Here is a 20,907-nt window from a genome sequence, read left to right on the forward strand (position 1 = left end):
GAAAAGTAGAAGAGTAGGTTTGTATAACCACTAGCTTTTGACATTTTTAATGACTTCTTTCCAGGAAAATGGAAGAAGTGGACAATGTTTCTTTGGAGGGGACTTTGGGAAAGTCTTGCCCACATAGGAAATCTATGTTGGCAGAAAAGTATACATGGCAGGCATTCAGATGAGTAACTGAATAATTCCTTAAATGTTAACCAGAATTTCTATTTCATGGGCAGATTTCCCAAATCATTGAACTGATGAGAAACTTTGCTCCAGCACTTTGAGCCCTATTCCTGGCATAAGAGCCTCCTTCATTCCTTTACTTTTCCTCCAGTAACAAAGTAAGAAGAAACTCGAGTTTTCCTTTTGATTGTTCTTTATGATCAGCTCTTGATACGGACTCAACTCGTGCTGCTGTTGTCTCTGTAAGAAACCCCATGGCAATGCAAAGTTCCTTTTTCATTAGTATGGACAGCATTTCCAGGCCTGATAAAAGCATTCTCCTCTGGGCTGTTGTTTTCTTTAGACATATTACTGCTACCATATCTCAGGCAGACTTCATGGTCCTAAATGCTAAAATGACTCATTCTTGAGGGAGTTACTCACAGAGGTGGTAGACACGTCACTGTTTTTCCTCCCCTGTGTGTGTGTGTATGCTGTCTTTCTGGTATGTCTTAGAAGTTTTTCTCTCCTGTTATTAGTGGTCTCATTTCAAGGTATATGGTGGTTATGGTACTGTGTATTGGAGATGAAGCTTTGTCAAGCAATGATTTTTCTTTTTTTTTTTTTTTTTTTTAATTTGCAGGATATTGTTGGTTTGGATAGCAGATGCAAATATGTAACCTCTTCACAAAGACTGTATGGATTGCAATCTTTGTGTATATATTCTGTGTTGCAGAAATGTCTCCATGGTCAATTAGTTAATACCACTTTTGGCCCATTTTATGGTCTGTTCATGATGGTTCTGTACAGTGTCTAATTATGCTAAACTGATAATAAGAAAATCTGTGTTTGCATGATACAGTTCTCCATTATGTTATAATGGAGAAATTACTACTGTTTTTATTCCTGTTAGGATCAGCAGTAATTTAAGCTCGGTTGTAGCTGCTTTGATTTAAGTGGTTATGTGCTCTGAAATATTATGGTGTTCCCTACCTTTCTCCCCACATATTTGTACTGTGTCTCCCAATTGGCTGAGATGCTTTACCTGAGAGCCTGCTGCTGCTGCTCTGGGCTTGGGTGGCTGACTTTTATCTCTCTTTCTGTGCTACTCCAGTCATAGTAAAACTCAGTATATTTTGCTCACATTTGGACCCATATTTGTAGGATGTTTTGTTCTAGCTCTGTGCTCTGCTGACCCCTGGATACTTTTAGCTTGGTGGAAAGTTGAAACTATCCTTCATTCAGCACATGTGAGACCACACCTGAAGTACTGTATCTGGTTTTGGGTCCTCAGTACAAGAAGGGCATAAGTAGTCTGAAGCAAGGCCCCTGGAGGACCACCAAGATGTACAGTGAGCTGGAGCAGAGGATATATGAGGAGTGGAGAGATCTGGGACTGTTCAGATCAAGGGAAGGTCATTGGGGAATCTTATTGCTGTCTAAGACTACCTAATGGGAAGGCATGCATAAGTCAGACTTTTTTCAAAGGTGCATGATGATAGGAAAAGAAGCAACGGACACAATTTGGAACATTTCAAATTCGGTGTCTTTGGAGGGAAAAACGTCACCATAGATATGATCAAAGACTGACACAAATTGTCTAGAGAGGCTGTGAAATCTCTAACCTCAAAGTTGTAAAAGACTTGGCTGGAGAAGACTGAGCAATCTCCTTTAAGCACAAGAGGACCCCCAGTGGTCCCTTCTAATATAGATTATTCTGTGACAACCTTAACCTCAGAGGGAGAGAGCAGATGGTACGAGCAGCTTTGAAGGTCTGGATGGGAAGCTCTGGGAATCAGTTTCCAGAGAAATAGGATTTGGGGGATAGCTAGCTACAGAATCACAGAACAGCCCAGATTGGAAGAGACCTCAGAAGTTCATCTGTCCAACATTTTGTGGGAAAAGAATTCTAGATGAGATTATCTAGCACCCTGTCCAATTGCATCTGGAAAACCTCCAGAGACAGAAGTTCTACTACATCCCCTGGGAGGTCGTTCCAGTGGTTGGTTGTTCCCAGAGTAAAAATTTATTTTTCATATTGAGCTGAAACCTCTCTTTACAACTTTTATCTGTTGCCCTTTGTCTTTTCCCTTTGTCTCCTTGTGAGGAGAAAGGAGCTTCCATTCTCTTGGTAGCTACCCTTAAAGTTCTGGAATACTGCGATGAGGTCTCCTTCTCTTCTCCAGGGTGAAGAGAGGCAATAACTGAATGTAATTCTCATCCAAAGTTATATAAACTGTTCCACTGAAAGAGAGGAGAGCAAGACAGCTTGCAGGAAGGTGAAGGGTGGAGACAATAACTCTAGCCAGTTCCTCTTTTATTTTTGGAGGACCTGGAGAGGAACTGGGCACAGAATACCACTGCTGACCTGTGGCTTGTCCAGGACTGCTGTGGTTTAATCCCAGCCAGCGATGAATTACCATGCAGCCGCTCACTCACTCCTTCCCCCAACAACCCTCCCTGTGGGGAGGAGAATTGGGAAAAAAAGTTCTGGGTTGAAATAAGAACAGTTTTAATAAATGAAGTAAAATAAAATTTAATATTAATGATAACAATAATAATGCTGCTAATGATGGTAATAGTAGTTATTGTAATGAAAAAAGAAGAGAGAAATAAAACAGAAAACCAAGTGGTGCATCATACAGTTGCTCACCACCAAATGCCCTGACCATTTCTGAGCATGATCTTGTATGGTATGAAATATCCCACTGATCAGTTGGGATCATCTGTCCTGGCCATACTCCCTCTCAACTCCTTGACTGACAGAGCCCTGGAAGTGAACAGTTCTTGACTCAGTGTAAGCACTACTTAGCAACAATTAAAACATCAGTGTGTTATCAGCCCTGTTGTCATGCTACATCCGAAACACAGCACTGTACTGGCTACTAGGAAGAAAATTAACCCTAGCCTAGCTGAAACCAGGATAAGGACACAGCTAATAGAACAAATTATGTGTAACACTGGCTGATTTCTGTACCTCTACATGAGGGCAATAAGCAGGATCCTGAACAAGATGCTCACAGTTTGGCCTGTCTTCCTTTTCTTCTTGCCTCACTGCCTCCTGCCTGCCTTCAGTCTTTGGTAACACCCAGGCTGCTGGCAGCACAGCAAGGAGGCTGGTGAGTATCATTGCACTGGCCATTATTAAAGGCTGTTAGCATTGTGTGCTGTGACATGTGCCCAGTATTTATTACCTTTTCTCTGGATTGCATGGTATCATCTTGGATGGATGTGAGCCAGCTTCCACATCCTGCCCTTCCTCTTTCCCTCCCACGAGTTCAAAATCCAGCTGTGTTCAGCAGGTATAAAAGTGCTGACCTAGAGAGCCCATGACAGCCAGCTGCACTCCCCTATTCCCCTTCTCTCCTGTTTCCATTGCTCATTTTTCAAATGAAGCACTTCAGCCCTTTCTGGTGCTCAAAATGGGAACTGTGCTTCTTGGTGCAGAAACTTTCTGCCCTTGCTGTCAGTCACACAAGGAGTTCATGTGCCAGCTGCACCAGGTTAGGAAAATCATCACTTGTACATGTGCAGAGAGAGCCAGCTAGTCTATAATTCAGTTTTCAAGCATATAGTATGTTTTGCTAAAGCAAATAATTATTTCAGTTCACCATTTGAAGTTTGTTATGAGAAGCAGTCTCAGTAAAGCGTTGTTCAGCAGCATAAATCCTAGCAAGTCTTTATACATTTTTTTGTAGCATCTTCTGATCATCTTTTGCTGTCTGGTCATCTTTCTTTCATGTCACAGCTGCCTGGGGAAGGGCAAACAAAAACATTTGCCCATCCATGAGAATATTCATCTTCCTTACACAGCAAACATTCTGCAAATTGCTGTTCATTGATAGCTTCACCCCACGGCCACCTTCCCACAAGAGGTCCCTGGCCCGAGGAGCCACAGAGGACTCAACAGTACAGAGGAATCACCATCTGAGTTGCCCTGTGCAGTAAACATGAGACTGGGTCTTGCTCTTTGGGTGCTGGTGGAGCTGGAGATGAGGTATGAACTGACAGACTTTGTGCTCAGATAGTCAGTAGAAGAAAAAACATCTGTCATGCTCCAAGGGTTCCAAAAGTGGACCAGCCTCTGTACCTGACATTACAGGAATATGGGTGGGTGAAAAAATATAGAGTGAAATGAGGATGAAATTTGTTTCAGCGAGAAACTGAACAATAAACAGTACCTGTTGTTTCCATGGTTTTTGACTGTCATGCATGAAATGCCCAGACCCATCAGGATACTGCTGGTCACTATTTTATAGCATTTGGCAAAGCTGAGTAGGAAGAAGATGCAACCTAGGAATCTGCAGAAATTGAGGGAGGCATGAGGGTTTTTTTCTTTTTCCTCTGAAAACTTTTTTTTCTAGACAAGTAAGTAGGATAGACAGAAAGGGGACATTCTCTTCATGGTCATGATAACTGGTGAATTAAGATCTACTGGGATCATGAGTCTAAACAAAGGGATGTGCTATGATGTCCATACTGTGTGAATTACAAGTAGACAGCAAAGAGCTATCTACAAGTAAGCAACTCTGCAACATCTCCATCAGTGCAGGGCATTGAGCATCCCTGCATGCTCTAAGCCAAGTGTTGGCTTGTTTGGGGGCTGGGAATTGCACTGTTGGAAATGACAGGCTACCAAGCTGTTCTCACAGATACAGGCAATTTTTGCAGTGAGCTAAGAATTAAACTTTGTGGCCAAGAGTTAAACCTTGGCCAAGAGTTGTGAACCTGTGTCAAATAACAACTCTTTTGTAGTTCATATAGTATTTATGCATTTGTACTGTTAAAGAATAAGTCTTATTTGGAAATAGGTCTCAATTTTGAAATCTTTAAAATTTCCCTCTTTGTATACTACAGGAAGGCATCATCTGCTGCTTTTAAAATGTACTCCAAGCAGCAATTTGAATAACAAATGTTACATTGATAAACATCTTTAGGCCAGTGGGTCATGGCACTGGAACTGCCCGTTCATGAAAACTCGAAATTCTTCAGCTTTAGAAACCCATGGAAGCACATAAATCACTCAAACCCACAGAGAAATTACCTCCCCTTCCCCACTGCTGTCCTGCTGTGGGAAAGACCTTTTGCTATCCCTGATTTCCCCCCGGAGTGAAATCACATCCACCATTCAATACAAAATTAATAAAGGTATATAGAGCATGTTGAGCAAACACTGACATATCCCCAATGGTGAATTTACATCCCTCCATTCTGTTTAAAATTAATAAAGGAAGACAAGGCATACAAAACCAACACAGGAGAGTATAAAACCCCTCACGCGAAGCCCGCCAAGGCTTGGCACTGAGGGCGGGCTGGAGTGAGCAGCTTTAAGCATGAGGCAAATCACATGGTGGAAATGCTGGTTCTCTTTCTTGGGCAGGTTCAGGAGGGCTGCCTGGCAGCATGCCCAGTGGATTTGTCACTCAGGAGTGGGCATTACCTGAGCTATTTGATGTGTCTGCAACATTTCTGTGACATTCCCTCCTTCCTGCAGGTGATGTGCAGGATGAAAGATGCTGTTTCAATTGGAGTCTTGCTCAGCTGCAAGACTTCCACTTGCCTTCTGCCCTTCCCTCTCCCAAAGGCACACTCTGCTGTCATCAGCGTGCAGTTATGGGTTTGTAAAAATGTTCTGTGATCTGAACAGCCAGCCAAAGGCTTCATGGGCTGTTGTGATGGACCAGGAACTGCTGGAGCAAAGGACTGAAGATGGTGTGAATGTCTGTGGCATTTGCCTCCTTCAGAAAATTGCCTCATTTTAGTGTAGAAAATAGGTAAGGGTTTAGTCCTAAACACTCCTTAGATAATCTGGCTTAATGATTTTTTGCTTCTCAGGTACCTCTTTATGAACTGAGAGGCCTGGCATGGAGGTCAAATACCAGCAAGATGGGCTCTTGCAATTATCCTACAGAAATTAAATATAAGCCCTTATACTCAAAGCAGTCAGTAGCCTCTTCTTTAGCAGCACCTCTTACATTTGTACCCTTCAGAGTTGTGCCAGCCTCCTCCACAACTGCCAGCCATGGATCCAGCTGCAGAAACTTCCCACAACTGATCATGAACAGTTGGAAACTGTCAGTTTTTGAAATGTTTATGGCCACACATTTCTGAAGAGATGAGCTGTCTTGTGTTGCATGCTGGCTCCAGGTTAAGCTCTTCTTTATCACTCTGATGTTTTGTAGAGACCGCTGATTACTCCCAGGTTTACAGCATCAGCTTCTGCCCCCAGTTCATGTGTATTTTATGAGCCCAGAGATGTTTCAGCAGAAAGTGGAGCTGTGCCAAAAAGAGTTGTTCCTGCTTGTGTTCATGCTTGCCTTTTTTTCTGTACTTGCAGTGTCTGAAGAAGGGGAATGCTATAGCTGTGGCAAGGGAAAGCTGTCCAGGAGCAATGTGTCAACTGTGTGTCTAAGGCTCCTCACCTACCAACTCCTCACACTGCCTCTAAGGGAAATTGCACCAGTCTGTGGTGGTTTGTTGGAGGTCTGCAAATGGTAGCAGTTGCCACAAAAGCAACACATGTTTGGGGAGTGCCTTGCAAACACTCCAGAGATTTTTTCAAGCTTGATGTTCCATGTGGGATCATACCAGTCACTAGGCATCCCCACTTTGCCCTGTGGGACAGACCCACAGTGTCCTCCACCTGCCAGCACTTTCATTGTACTTCAGTGGGTACAAGGTCAAGCTGCTAATCTATGAATTTCAGAAACATATTTTGCAAGAAATGCCTTTTAGCTAACTTAAAGGTGAACTGCTCATTTGGATGAGGAACTGTGTGTTAGGTGGGATGAAGCTGTTGCAAGAAAACATCTTGCTTCCAAGAAAATCCTCTTCTGTAGGCAAGTCTTTAGTCATCTTTGTAACCTTTGTCATCCTCTCCTCCCCAGGGAGCTTACTCTGTGACCTTTGCTATTCTACCAAGGCGCCTCATAAATTATTATTCTTTTAAATGGCACTTAGACTGTCATTGTGACTGGTAGCCTTGAAGATTTGCAGTCTACCCTGTAATTTTGAGGGGGAAAAAATGGTTAAGTGACAGAAGAAATATTGTACTTCACGATAAAACTACTTTTGTGTTTCATTTTCCACTCAAGTCATTCATATCCCTGTCACTAACCTCATTCAGGTCAAGGGCTTGAGGCAGAGAATGGGCATAATATTTTTGGTCAGACTGATGCTTCTGAATATTGCAAACATCTTTAATTTTGAAATTGAAATGAACATTGTGTTAAATCCTCAGGCAAATATTATCAAGGCATAATAGATTACTGAAGTTTGCATTTCTTTTTGGCAATTCAGACCAAGGCTCTGTTGACTGGCTATTCCAGACATTAATGAACCTGTTTGCACAAAGGGAGCTGCTTCTTATGGCTGCAAATTAGATCCTGGATTCTACAAACTTCATAGGCAAATCTCTGGGCCAAGTAGTTGAGATAATAATGAAAAAATTAATCAGGCATACATTAAATGTGAAGCATGGAAGAAAACATCTGCAGCACTCAGTAGACGGCTGGGTAACATACTTGCAGTGCTGTTTTGCCAGCTTACATCTGGAGTGGTTCATGAGAAGAGAGCAGATGCTAGTGTGAAATAGGTCATCATAGCAGCAGGGCATCAAACAGAGACATTTCTTTTTTTTCATTGCAGTAACAGCTATTTCTTTTTATTCACACCAATTATGAAAATGTTAGCCAAGTATGCAATGTGAATGCATGTATTGTGACAAGCCAGTACTCCTAAAGGGTGTCAAGGCAAAAAAATAACCTAACAAGGAGGCTTCAGAGAAGCAGCCCTTTTGCATTACACACTGAGTATTCTTTAACAGACATACACAGTGATTATTTTTCGTTAAGATTATGATCTTTTTTTCCCCCCATGCTTTATTTTTGTATTTAGTAGAGATGTTACTAAATGCCTTCTAGGTGGCAAATGCCCAGAAGTGAAGATGCTAATTCTGGCGAGTTTCATCAGTCATTTCAGAAGAGAGGTCACACAGATAAGAGAAAGGAGCAGTACACAGTATGTGAAGCAGTGACATTCAATGAGCCCTTGTCACTAGCAGCCATTAGCATGGAGGCCTGCTGTTACGTTTCAGTGCTTTATGTGCTTTTCTTGACCAGGCAGGGAGCCTTCCGAGCACTGTAGCAGCTAGTAGCATACAAGTTATTGTTTCTTTCTTGAATACTTTATATTTTTAGTACCATTTTGATTTTTTCTGTGTCCCCTTGTGCATCTAAATTTTAAAGAGAATCAAAGAATGCATAATTCATATCTGTCCCAGAGGTAATGGAATGACTCAATGATATCCATGAAGGAGATGATTTTAAATTTCATGTCTTATGCAAGAGGTCAAATTTATACAAAAAGTGCAAAAAATAATTATCCTTACAATAATGAGTGTGGATTCCAGGGGGGAGTGCCACAGGAAGCTTTTGTGTCTTGTGTATCACCATCCCTTATGTATCGTGGTGTCATGGTTGTCATGATTGAAAACATAGCAACTGATAGATCTCAGGCTATGACTTGTATTTTGACTTGGAAAGCACTTGCAGGAGGTGTGAAAAGACAGGTTTGCTTTGATTCTGTTGAAGTATTCATGCAAGATGTGAAACATTTGTTCAGTGCTGATATTCTTTCCTTCATTTAAAGCAAAAGCAATTGTTTATTGATGTTGGGCAGAACCCGTCAGTAGATGCTTTGTCACACAGCACAATTCCACTAGACTGTTTCTGCTCTTGTTTCCCAAAAGCTGAGAAGTGCCATGGCTAGAAATAAGTGTCTGGTTCTGTGATATGCCATATGTTTGAAAATGCACTTTAAGGTCTGTATTACAGACAGTTCAAAGGGAATAGAAATTGGTGCAGTATTCTCTCTTTTCTTCTAATCCAGTTCCATATATTCATTGCATTTTTACCCCGAAACATATCTTTAAAAGCAACTTACCTCTTTGCATTTTATTTAACTTGGAGTTTGCTATATTCATGTAATTGTTATGATCTATCTGCTCCTGTAGTGTAAAATGTTTAACATTCTCTGAACCAATTCTACTCTGACTTTTAGCATTTTTTATCCAAGGAGGCAGTTGATCCTATTTCCTTTTACTTTGGAAACTTTCTAGTTTTAACTCTTCTTTCTACTTTTTGCAGGATTGGCCATGAGAATTTGTAACATTCCTTTGGAAATACTGTGATGGGGCCACTGAGAAGTTACTTTCCTGTGTACAGGTCTGTAAACTGTATTGTGTTCTGACTATTTGTCATGGTTTAGGAATGGTATTCTCCAATTTAGGGTTCCCACTGAAACCACTCCAAGCTTTCTGCTGCTCACTCCCCTCCTCTCTCCCTGCCTTGCTCCCTCCTTCCCTCCCCCTTCCTCTCCCTCATGGTGGACTGGTGAGGAGAATGGCAGTCACAAAATATAAAGATCACAGATTGAGATAAGAATAATTTACTGAAAACAGTAATGAGATAAGAAAACAAACAGTAACAGCAGCAATACTAATGATGCAGTGAGTAAGAGAAAGAAATCTTGTTGACCCTGTGGAATCCTCTGATAATGTATGGCCACTCCTCTCTGCCATGATACCCCAGGCCACAGGTGAACCCTTCTCCCTGTCCTTGGAAGATGACCTGAGGTGGTACAGGTTGATTCCTGGGTCCTAGAAGTACCTTGTCCTGGCTACTGCAAAAATTAACCCTGCCCTGGCTGGAACCAGGACAATATTTCAGAATGTAGATCCCTGTGCAGGCTTGTTATCTTTTTTATCTTGAATGCCAAATCTAATTTTATGCTGGAGAAAGTGTTGTGATTTTTTTTTTTTTTTTGTTTCTCAGCAGATGCTTAAGACATAACTCTATTCTTTTACTGTTGTACGGATGTAGAGTAACCCATTCGTCTTTCCTTCCAAGTGAATGATTGCAGTTTATAGAGTTGAGTTGCAGAAAGGAATTGGGCCTGTATGTCATTTTCTTCTCACTGCTATGCCTTTCAGTGTGTTTTGGAGCTGCATTACCCTAAAAGGCCATGCAATCGATTGCTTCCACCCAGGCTGCTTATATGTGAGCAGCTGACCACAGTTACAGCTGTGGATGTTTTCAGAGGCACACTTAGCAGAGGATCAGCAGAATTACTGAGGCTTTTGGGTCAGGAGGAGCTGAGGTTCATGGAAAGTTTACGAAAATGAAAAAGAAAAAAGTTAATATTTAAGAGACTGTAAAAAGAGCATAATAATAATGGCTTGACTCCTGTAGTGTCAGCATGGCAAGAAGTGGTGAGAAGCTTGTAGCTAATGCTGTGTCCTTGTCAGCTGAAATGATAGTGTGGCCAGAAATCACTCTGATTTAGAGGGTAGAAAACACTCCCCTGCATTTAAATATGTTTTTCTATGCAGCTACATAACAGAGAAAAAATTGATTTCTTACTGCTTTCAAAGCTAGTATGGAACAACATTTTTATAGAAATCTGCTAAGAAAAACCTATGGGAATCAACTTTTCTGTCTGGGTGATCATACCCTGCTATCGGTCACACTCGGGGTCTGTAGGAATTGTATGCCCTAAATAATAATTTTCAAAAATGTCCATTTTGGAATATGTTGTATTTCATTTGCTTGGTTTACTTTGCCATAGTTTGGGTGTTGCTGCTTTCCTTGTTGACTCTGTAGTTACATACTCTTTCATTTGTCTGTAGGAATTTGCAGGGAAAGTAGCTTGTAAAACTTAAACAAAATCAGATGAATTTATGAGATGAGAGGTATTGAAAACAACTTTTAATTCATTCTTGGAAATGATTATGATTTGGTAATACCTTTTAAAGCCAACACAGCTCCATGACACTTTACAAACTCTTTGAACCTTGATAAACCTCACACAAGGACACTGCTTCTGTAATGGGCAAAACCCCCACGTCAGACTGGTTGAGATACTGCAGATACAAATCTGATAGTGGTGCCTTGGGCCTATGTTGAGTGAAAGCTCTGTGTTCAAAAACGAGTGGCTTTTCAGTGTAATTGAACAACTGTTGAATGATCTGTATCATCCTAAGGCTTTGACTGCACTGCTTCTTTCTTTAATGATGATATCCCTTCAGGCAAAATTTGTGCTTTTCTTAGACAGGGGATGGAGAGAAAGAAGTGCAAAACACTGGAAGACATTTGGGATAAAGGAGGAAAACTAATTGCTGTGTTGGCATTTGCATATTTTACTTTACTAGTAGCAACAGCAGCTTTTTAAAATCTTTCTTTCCAGACCTGTCCATGAGTGTTGTTTGAATCACAGCTTACCTAAGGCTTCCAAGAGTTACTGCTGAAATTGCCAAAGCAAAGTGAGGTTGGGCCTGTGTCTTAATAATGTAATACAAATGCAATCAACAGCTGCCATGTGGAGAAGTTTTAGGCAAGTCAATTGTCTAAAACACATTTTAAAAGTTTCCTTGTTCAGCAGTCTAGTTCTTGGAAAATTGTGATGTACATATAAATTAGTGTTGTACCATTTAAAAAGAGGATAAATATCATATTCATTTGATATATGTACATGTTAGATGTATGTATATTAAGTGGCATAAAGTAGTTGGGTATGAGTGTGCTGTACTTTCATTATAATGCAGAAGCAAAGGAAAACAAATTAAATTAAAAGGTAAGAAAATTCTACTGAAAAGGAGAGAGGTGTAATTTCCCCTTGGAAAGTATAGCCCTGAGCTATTATCAAAAGGTGTTGCCAGAAATACATATTTACATCAATAAGAGTGCCATCACAGATATATTTTCATACTGTACCTTTATAAAGAAGTTATAGTGGTTACATAGCAGTGATAGAAGGCTGAACTCACCGATCCTCAGCCTGGGGTGTGGGTGAAGCTTCTTCTGCAACTGTGTAGGTGCCATTTCTCTTGTACCATTTCTCTGCAGTGTCTGCTATTGATGTTGAATGGAAACAGGATAGTGATCTAGCTAGATAATTAGTTTAACCTGGGTCAGCTATTTCCATTTATCCCATTTTTCACTGCAAATTTCAAGGGTTTTTTTGTCATATGTAAGTATCTCCTCCTCTTGATTCCTTAATCTCTTGTTTATTTCCTGCATGTGATCCCTCAACATGTTCTCCAGAGAGGCCTCTTTTTTCCTGAGATCTTTATTTTTGCTCTTGCTTTGTTGGAGTTTTATTAATTTATCGCTTGAGTTTCCAAAGTTTTCTGTTGGGGTCACTTAATACCCTCTTGGAGTGTCTTCAAACCTTTGCCCTTGACACCCCTGTGGTGAAATCTTGGCTTTACAGGGAGCAGAGAAAAACAGAAGTGGTGAAAACAGTTCATGGCCACCAGATGGGATGAGAAGCCTCTGATTCCTGGGGCTAGGCTCCTTGTCCCTGTCCTCTTGTTACAACCTCCTGGGCACACGTCAGCGGTCAGCGTGGGCTGGCTCCTGGGGAAGTTTGGTGGGCAGAGAAACACTGCTCTGTTGTCTTGCTGCTTCTCAAGTAAAGAAATCACAACTGACAAAACACCAATCTGTCAAAAAAAATAGGAGGGAAAGAGAGAAGGGAGAGGAAGAATCTAGGGAGCACGTAATTACCCTAGCACGTAATCATGGCAACTGTACGTTAGATCTCCATACCAGTGTTGCACGTGGACCTCCTGCTGCACTGGATAGAAATGCAGCTATGCCCTAAAGCCATGCTGCCAGGAAGGCCAAACCCTCTGTGCTACCAGGCTTTGCTCAGGGCATAGCTGTCCCACCGGAGGCTCCCATGGAGGGTTGCAGTGAGAAAGCAGAGGGAGCTGGTGCACAAACCAGGACTGTGAAGGAGCATGGTTATCTTTGTGGGTCTTATATGTAAATTACCTGGCTACAAAAAGGAAGGAAGGAAAGGGGATGTTACTGCCTGGAAATATGCCATGTGTGCATTTGATGCATATATTTGAATTATTGAAAAGATGGAAGCAAAAGATGGAGAAAATCTGTAAGTTAGATGCTTGAAGGAAATATGGGAAGAGAAAATGGGAAGATGCGGGAAGTGAATCTCACAAAGCTGCCATGGAGAGAGAGTTGTATTTTATTGGAACAGAAATCCAAACAAAACTCTGATTTTTTAAAGACTCTTGGGACCAAATCATGTGCATTATGTGCAGGCTAATTACAAACACAATGAGCTGGTGCAAGGACTTGAGCAGAAGTCTTGTACGGAGTGACTGAGGGAGCTGGGGGTGCCTGAAAGGAGATTGTAGTGAGGTGGAGTTTGTCTCTTCTCCCATGTGAAAGTGGTGGGGTGAGAGGAAACAGCCTCAAGTTGCACCAGGGAAGGTTTAGATTGGATATAAAGAAAAATTTCTTCACAGAAATGATTGTCCAGCACTGGAACAGGCTGACCAGGAAGGTGGGGGAGTCACCATACCTGGAAGTGTCAAAAAAACCTGGGCATATGGCACACTTAGGGACATGGTGGTGAATGTAGCCATGCTAGGTTAACAGTTGGACTCAATGATCTTGGAGGTCTTTACCAACAGTTCAATGATTTTATATGCATTTGTTATTTTCACTTTTGAATGGTGGCTCAGAGTGTCTGTTACCATCCTACTCTGATTTTTTTGTTGCCCACAGCAAGACACAGAACAAGTTATTATGAGAAAACATGGAATGGCCGTTTGCTCACCTGAGTAAGAGCTGTGGCCAGAGGAACTGCAAGAGACTGAAATTCATATGTATGCAGAGAAAACAAACCAGCAACCAATCCAGACAGCAGATTCATCTTCTGCTGGATTTTATGTTTTGAGTTATTTTCAAGGTATTTCTAGGAATGATCACAAGTACCTCCTCTGCTGGAGGAACAGTACAGAAACATCCTTAAATACTTCGCTGTTGTTTAATGGTAGCTACTTCCCACAAGAATGGGAAACCAGTTGAGAAACCCCTGCAAATGAAGCAAAGTTTTCATAAGCTCAGATTAGGAGTAAGGCTCTTTACTTGCCTCACTCCAGTGCCATCATCTTCTGCTTCAAAGTGGCACTTTGATGATAATTTTTGCCAATCTTAATTCCTGGGACATAACATAAAAAGAAGGGAAATCTTTAGTGTCAATGGTCAAGAACACCTTAGGGACATCAAAGATAATTGGTCTCATTTGCCTTCACTACCAGCAAAAGTAGAGTTGTCTAGATAACCAGAGAGATATTTTTATCTAATCTTCCAGTGAGGAATATTTCAGTGCCACCCCTGGTAGTCTCTTCCACACCTACACAGCACTCAAGTATTTCTGAAATCCATGTTATGCTCTACGTGCTCCATAGGAAGCCATTTGGTATCTTATTTATAGTGAAGCTAGAGAACAGTTGAACATAACTTTCTTTATGGTAATCTTTCAAATATTAGAAGGGAAAATGACTTTACATTGTACCTGATTGAAGTTGTTCATCTGTTCTTCAGAATAAGCATTTGCAGATCTTATAGGTCCCATTTCAAATAGTTTTTCCTGTCTTCATCCTTCCATGTGTTGCTAAATTCTTGATACAAGTGCTAGCATTAAGAAGCTGAATGTAGTTGATATGGCTTTCAGATAATACAAATTATGTAAAATAAGCCCAGAATTTAAAAGTCCAGTAATTAATTATGGAGCTACACCCTCAGCTAAAATGACCCCAATCCATATTATGCCTCATCTGTGTGTAAGTGGAGTCACAGTGCCTTCTCTCTTCTCCATCAGTTAAACTCTCAGTGTGATTCTGGGTAATGAATGACGCTTTTGGAGAAGCACTAAGTGTGCAACTGATGGCTCTCAGCATATGGATAATGGCACATCTTGCACCTTTTCATTGCCCACATTCTGCCTGCACAAAGGTAGCTGAACAATAGATGAGGTGAAATGGTGGCCGTAGCACATTTCAGAAACAATTATTGTCCATTAGGTCCCTCTAAAAGAAAGACAGCAAAAAACTGCTAAGTTTTTTATCCCTACAGCCCTCAGAAGAATCAATCACATATCATGAATAATAATAATAGAAGAGGGGTAACAGCTGTTCAACTGAACACCAGCAATATTGACACCTTGCAGGAGGAGTAATCCCCTTGACCGAACCAGGTGTCACAATAAGATAAAAGTCATAAGCTACAGCTCCAGTGAGAGTCTGTTGCCATATACAGAAAGATATTAATTGATTTCACTTCTGAAAGGCAGGTAAAACATCTCCTCCAGCTGAGAGGAGAAACCCACTGTCACCACTACTGTTCAAGTCTCCAGAAACAGCAGTGAAACTTGAAGAGATAGTACTTAAAAACCAAAAACTGCTCACATGGCCAAGCACCAACCAAAATGAACAGTTAAAAACCAAACCTTTATTTTTTTCTACCACAGCACAGAACAGTGTTGGCTGAGTTATGTCCTTTTCTCCTGCTTTTCAGCTAAAGGATGAAAAAAGGCTACCTGTTAAAATAGTAAACATTAAAGAGTTTTTTTGAATTAGTTTACATGAGAGCAAATCATAGAATCTTAAAATCATTTAGGTTGAGAAAGACCTTTAAGATCCTGAAGTCCAGTCCAACCCCTAGCCCAGTATTGCTGAGTCCACCACTAAACCATGTCCCTAAGTGCCACATCCACACATCTTTAAGTACCTCCAGGGATGATGACTCCACTTTTTTCCCTGGGCAACCTATCACAATACTTGACAACTCATCTAATGAAGAACTTCCCTCTAATATCCCAGCTAAACCTCCCCTGGTACAACTTGAGGCCATTTCCTCTTGTTCTGTCACTTATTATTTGGGAGAAGATGTTGATCCCACTTTGTTACAACCTTCTTTTCATGCAGTTATAGAGAGCAATAAGTTCTCCCTGAGCCTCCTCCAGGCTAAACAACCACAGCTCCCTCAGCTACTTCTCATAAGATTTGTGTTCCAGAACCTTCACCATCTTCCTTGGTCTTCTCTGGACATGCCCCAGCACCTGAGGGGTGCAGAACTGAACACAGCACTTGAGGTGTGGCCTCAACAGTGGGATGGTCACTACCCTAATCCTACTGGCCACATAATTTCTGAATGATGGCAGGTTTGGTCCTGCAATTAATATATTCACAATGCTATCAGCATTAGAAACTGCTTGTGATAAGTATTCAGCTCTTTTTGTCAGCCTAGTAAAAACTCTTTGACACCAGTTTAATTTAGGAATAAGCTTTGTTCATCTTCAGAACTCAAAGCTGAGCAAAGTCAAATCAAAATCATAAGTAATAGTAAGGCAAAGTCTTGATTTTGGTAAAGTTCCAGCCTTCTTTCTGCAAGAAAGAGAGGTAGCACACTTCTATTGAAAGTCCCAAGGTGCACTACTCAAGAATGGCTCAGGTTTCTGGGCTCAATTATCACTTTAGAAAAGGGAAAATACAGAGATAGTGACTACTAGATGCCACAAGTTAAAAAATATCTAACTAGAATCAAAAAGCAAAACTTATAGGAAATAATGTCAACTTTAATATGGTTGGTTGACTATATGGAAGAAACAACCCAAAAATGTCTGTAGGCAACCGTTCAGGAAAGAATGTGTTCCTACTTAATGTCATTGATCCCACATTCAAAAGAAAACCCAAAAGACCACTGAATATTGAGTTCAAGAAGTGTTATGAAAGTCTAAGGAATCTTGGCCAACTTTGCTCAAACAGCAAAAATGAAAGTAGAAAGATGAAATATCTTGGTCAAGCTACTCTTTAACTTTGAGCCTTCAGAACAGTATTAAAAATTAACCAAGGAAAAGGTAATACATACTATTGCTCAAAATATCCTAGAACTGAAAAAAAAAAAAAAAAAGTTCTTAATCTAAGTAGCCACTGTTTTTTTTTCCCTAGAACTGTCCTAGAAAATTAGGAAGTAGCTTGAGGGTCCTGCAGCTATATCAGTTGTACTGACACTTCCCATTAGAGCTGTGGCTGACCCATTTCTGAGGGCCTCCACCAATGGAGGTTCTCTGAACAATTCATTCCAATGCCCAACTTTTCTTATAATTAGAAAAATGCTTTTTTTTCTTTTCCTAACCTGAGTTACTTCTCTCCTACCTACAATGAAGAGGAATAGTTTATTCCCTTTGTTCTTGCAACCATACTGGAAATTTTCAGTGTGTTTTGTCATGTTTCCCCAAGTTTTGTCTTCTTTGCATTAATCAACAAATTATTCCTTCAATTTTTTGTCATGTTTTTAAGAGTATTCACTGTCAGTTGGTGACATCCTCCTTAAAATGTGGCATCCAACACTTCACCTAAGGTTATGGTTGAACTCTTTCCCAAACAAAGTAATAAAGGAGAATTCCCTTTTGTGTCTTGTAGATAACATTCTTCTTTATATTTGCAGTCTGATATTCATACATATGTGACAGTCACATTTGAAACTTGTGATCTACTGCCTAACCTCAGGTCTTGCATAGCAAGACAAGCCTATTTGGTTATTTCCCACTGAGTGTTTGCTAAGTTAACTGTTTCTGACCTCACCTCTCAAAGTTAATTGCCAGCAGCTCTAAAATTTTCTCGGTCAGTGATATATGTATTCTAGGGTGAAATTTGCAAGGCCTAGAGAATTTGAAAAAAGTTTAATTTACCTCAGTTCTTTCTAATCTATTTTTTCCTATTATGAATGGAATTGCCATTCCTTTGTCTTCAATGTTCACTTTTGTGGCTCTCTGATCACCACTGATCCTGCAAATAGCTTTTCCTCCTGATGTGTGGCAAACCAACTCTCTTTTCCCTCTTGCTAATAGTGGTTTCTTAGTGGTTTTTGTAAGAAATTTTCATACCTTTACAACCCCTCACAAAAGTACACAAAAATGTTACACAGACTAGATGAAGGGCTTTGAAAGACACTTTTCATAATATAGGACTTCACTGAGGCACTACAATTACAAGACCAGTTGAAGGTAGTTCAACTACTACAGTACTTGCCAGGTTGCACAGAGATGTCCCTATTCTTGCAGTCTCAGAGACAACCTGACTTGATCTAATTGAAAAAAAGAACCAGCACCAAAGAGAATAAAATAAAACATTTCAGATAGACCAAGGATCTTGAATTCAAAGGTTGAGGAATAAATCTGAGAGAGGGCTGACTCTGAAATATGGCACCCTTTTTGTAAAATTGACTGATAATCATGTGTGTTGCTTAAAGGAGACTAAATTGCTTCATAATGCAATTCTTTAATGTTTTAGGGCCACTGATTCATTTTAGTTAATCATGATATTCTGTATTCCTGTCAGTCCACGAAAACATCCTGAGTGTTGCTCTCTTCACCCAGCTTTTTTTACTCTTTTGAGGTGACAAGGAAACAAGGAGAGAAGATAGACAAGGTGATTAGAGGGTAACAGGTTAAAGACATAGTTCATTCTGCATTGAGTTCTTACACCATTGCCCAGTATTCCTTTCTTTTTGCTGGTTATTGTGCGGTTTCTTATTTTTTTGGGGGGGGTGGGGGGGTAGGGGAGTGGGGAGGGTGGTTGTTGTTGTTGTTTTGGTTTTAGGGTGGTTTTTTTTTTTTTGGGGGGGGGGGGGGGTGTAGTTAATTTTGTTTGATGGGTTTTGGGGTTTTTTGTGAGGATTGTGTGAGCTATTCAGCAATGTTTCTGAAATCCTGGCCACAGTTCTGCAGGCCAGCTCCTGTCAGGTTCTTGTATCTGTCACACATGAGTGAGATCAATCAAACGCCCTATCTGTTCCCAATGAAGTGTAGATATACAGAGAGATCTGGTTGTTCTCTTGTTCTGGGACATGAAGCATTTTGAGCCTCTGATCTTTCTATAAGCCTTCCAGGAGCATTCCCCTTTAATGCTAGAGGCCTTTGCCCCCAGGTTTTGTAATGGTCACTCCTGCAATTCTTCCACCATTAATGCACCTTTGATTTTTCTACCTCTATGGCTCCAGGTGGAGGTTGAAGTGAGTTGGGATTTCTGTCTAGGGAGTTTGTCTCTGCCAAGAGCCATACAGTAAGCAGGCAGCTTGCAATGCCACAGGATCAGCTTTTATGGAATGCCACAGAAAAAACGTCAGCGTTAGATAGACAAATGCAATATAGTATCTTAAAGTCTTAAAGTAGTAAAAAAAACTCCACAAGTCAACATGGATGCCTTTCATGACAGTATTTTGTTTCTTTGGACGTGTTTCAGTGCATATTTTGAAAATTCACTTGACTGCTGATAGTCTCACCACTGAATGCGTGATATGCTTAAGACTGTGGAGCCTAAATCAAAGTAGAGGGTTCTAACTTAGCAGCTTGTGGCTCGTTCAGAGGCTTTTCCTCCCTTCTTTAGTTTTCCACTTGTACTCCCCTATTCAGAATTTTCCTCCAACTTGAAATCCTTGGTTTATATTTCAGTCTAGCAGGATTCAGGTGCTCAGTGAGGGTCCACAGATTTACAGCTAAGGGTTTACCTCTACGCAGTGGATGTGTTCGCTCTGTCCATTTTCCAAGCCAACCAGAAGCTGTGTAGCACAGTTAGCAAGATGCTGAGTACAAGCTAATAAATTGCCATGATTGGCAGTGTTCATTAGCTCTGACTCAGTGCAGTCAACTTGGCCTCAGCTACTCAACTGCTGGTGAGTTTGTGTGGCTTCCAGTTGTCTCCAACGCAGAACAGAACAAACACTCAGCAGGCTGGTGTCATCACCCACACCAAGCAGGCACCTGCCATGCTAGACTTTGTACAACATTTAAAGCACCACAAAGCCCTGGAAGCAAAGTGCTCTGTGAGCAGAGAAGAAGCTTTCTTCAATGGACTAATGTCCCCTGTCCCTTGAAAGTCCTGGGTTTCCCTCAGGTCCCCCTGTGCTGTGCAGGCGCGTCGGTGCCAGCTGGCAGGGCTGCCCACACCTGCCCATCGGCTGCTCCAGGCACAGCTCCTGTTGGCTGCTCTGCCTGCCTCCCTCTCCCTAAGCTGCAGTTTGTCTGCAGCTTCACCGTCCAGCTGCTGGTTCTCATTAAACTTCCAGTAATGAAATTACCTCTTGTGACTTCTCTCCAACTTTTGTGCTGGCTCAAAAAGTGGGTTCAGATTTGCTACTGCTCCTGTTCTGCCAGGAAAGGTGTAATAGATGGACAGGCAGAGGTTCAGTTAAAAATAACCACAGTGAATGAGAATCAGACTTGCTCTTTGCACTTAGGATGCATTTTTATATTATTTCTATACTGTATTACACAGATCTGATCTGGGAGCATACTGCCTTCCAGCTCTCATTTCCACACTCATCACCAGAGGCTGCCCTCCCTTTGGCAGAGCTTAAAGGCTCAGCAGATTCTTTGTAAGTGGGAACTGAGAAATGATTCATGTTAAAAGAACCACTTTTTAAGATTTTTTTTTTTTTAATGTCCTTAGTATGCTTTTGGGTATGGCCAGGCAAATGATTGAACTGAGGCAGCTGAGGGATGTGGTGGAGGGAGGAATGGGTCAGAAAAAAGGCCCTGTGCTACTCAGCAACATTGAGAACTTGATATCCCTCAGTGCAGTGCTGCAGTGCAGAGGCAAATCCCTGCTCCTTAGTCCCCCTACTTCTACATATTTTGTCTTCACAGTTGAGTAGCTTATATGAGCCAGTCCCAGGAGAGAAACTGAACAATAAAAAAGTGAATTTTTAAACTAATGGAAACGTTTTTACTAGAAAATTGAAAATTTTCTTGATGTTCTTGATGTTCTTCTGTATTTGTGGTGTCTCAGTTTTTATGACTGCATGATCTCCTCAGTAATTTGTTGTTCATATTCCTTGTTCAGTATGGGAGATGACCAAAAATTTTCACTTTAGGTCTTCCAAGAGG

The 20,907-nt window shown here is 41.0% G+C and overlaps 1 protein-coding gene and 1 long non-coding RNA gene across 6 annotated transcripts in view; one reads left to right on the forward strand and one right to left on the reverse strand.

Moving 5' to 3' along the window:
* The window catches only part of ENOX1 (ecto-NOX disulfide-thiol exchanger 1), a 307,210-nt gene that overhangs the window by 54,762 nt on the left and 231,541 nt on the right, over positions 1–20,907 (forward strand). For all 5 annotated transcript variants that reach the window (XM_066313327.1, XM_066313322.1, XM_066313323.1 and 2 more), the window contains one exon: positions 9,297–9,374. The gene's annotated coding sequence lies outside the window, so the exon portion shown is untranslated. The remainder of the gene's footprint in view (positions 1–9,296; positions 9,375–20,907) is intronic.
* LOC136357776 (uncharacterized) overlaps positions 1–20,907 on the reverse strand; it is a 113,248-nt gene that overhangs the window by 30,264 nt on the left and 62,077 nt on the right. The gene's annotated exons all lie outside the window — the stretch shown is intronic.

This window comes from Sylvia atricapilla, chromosome 2 (assembly GCF_009819655.1).
Source record: "Sylvia atricapilla isolate bSylAtr1 chromosome 2, bSylAtr1.pri, whole genome shotgun sequence".
Classification (NCBI taxonomy): Eukaryota; Metazoa; Chordata; class Aves; order Passeriformes; family Sylviidae; genus Sylvia; species Sylvia atricapilla.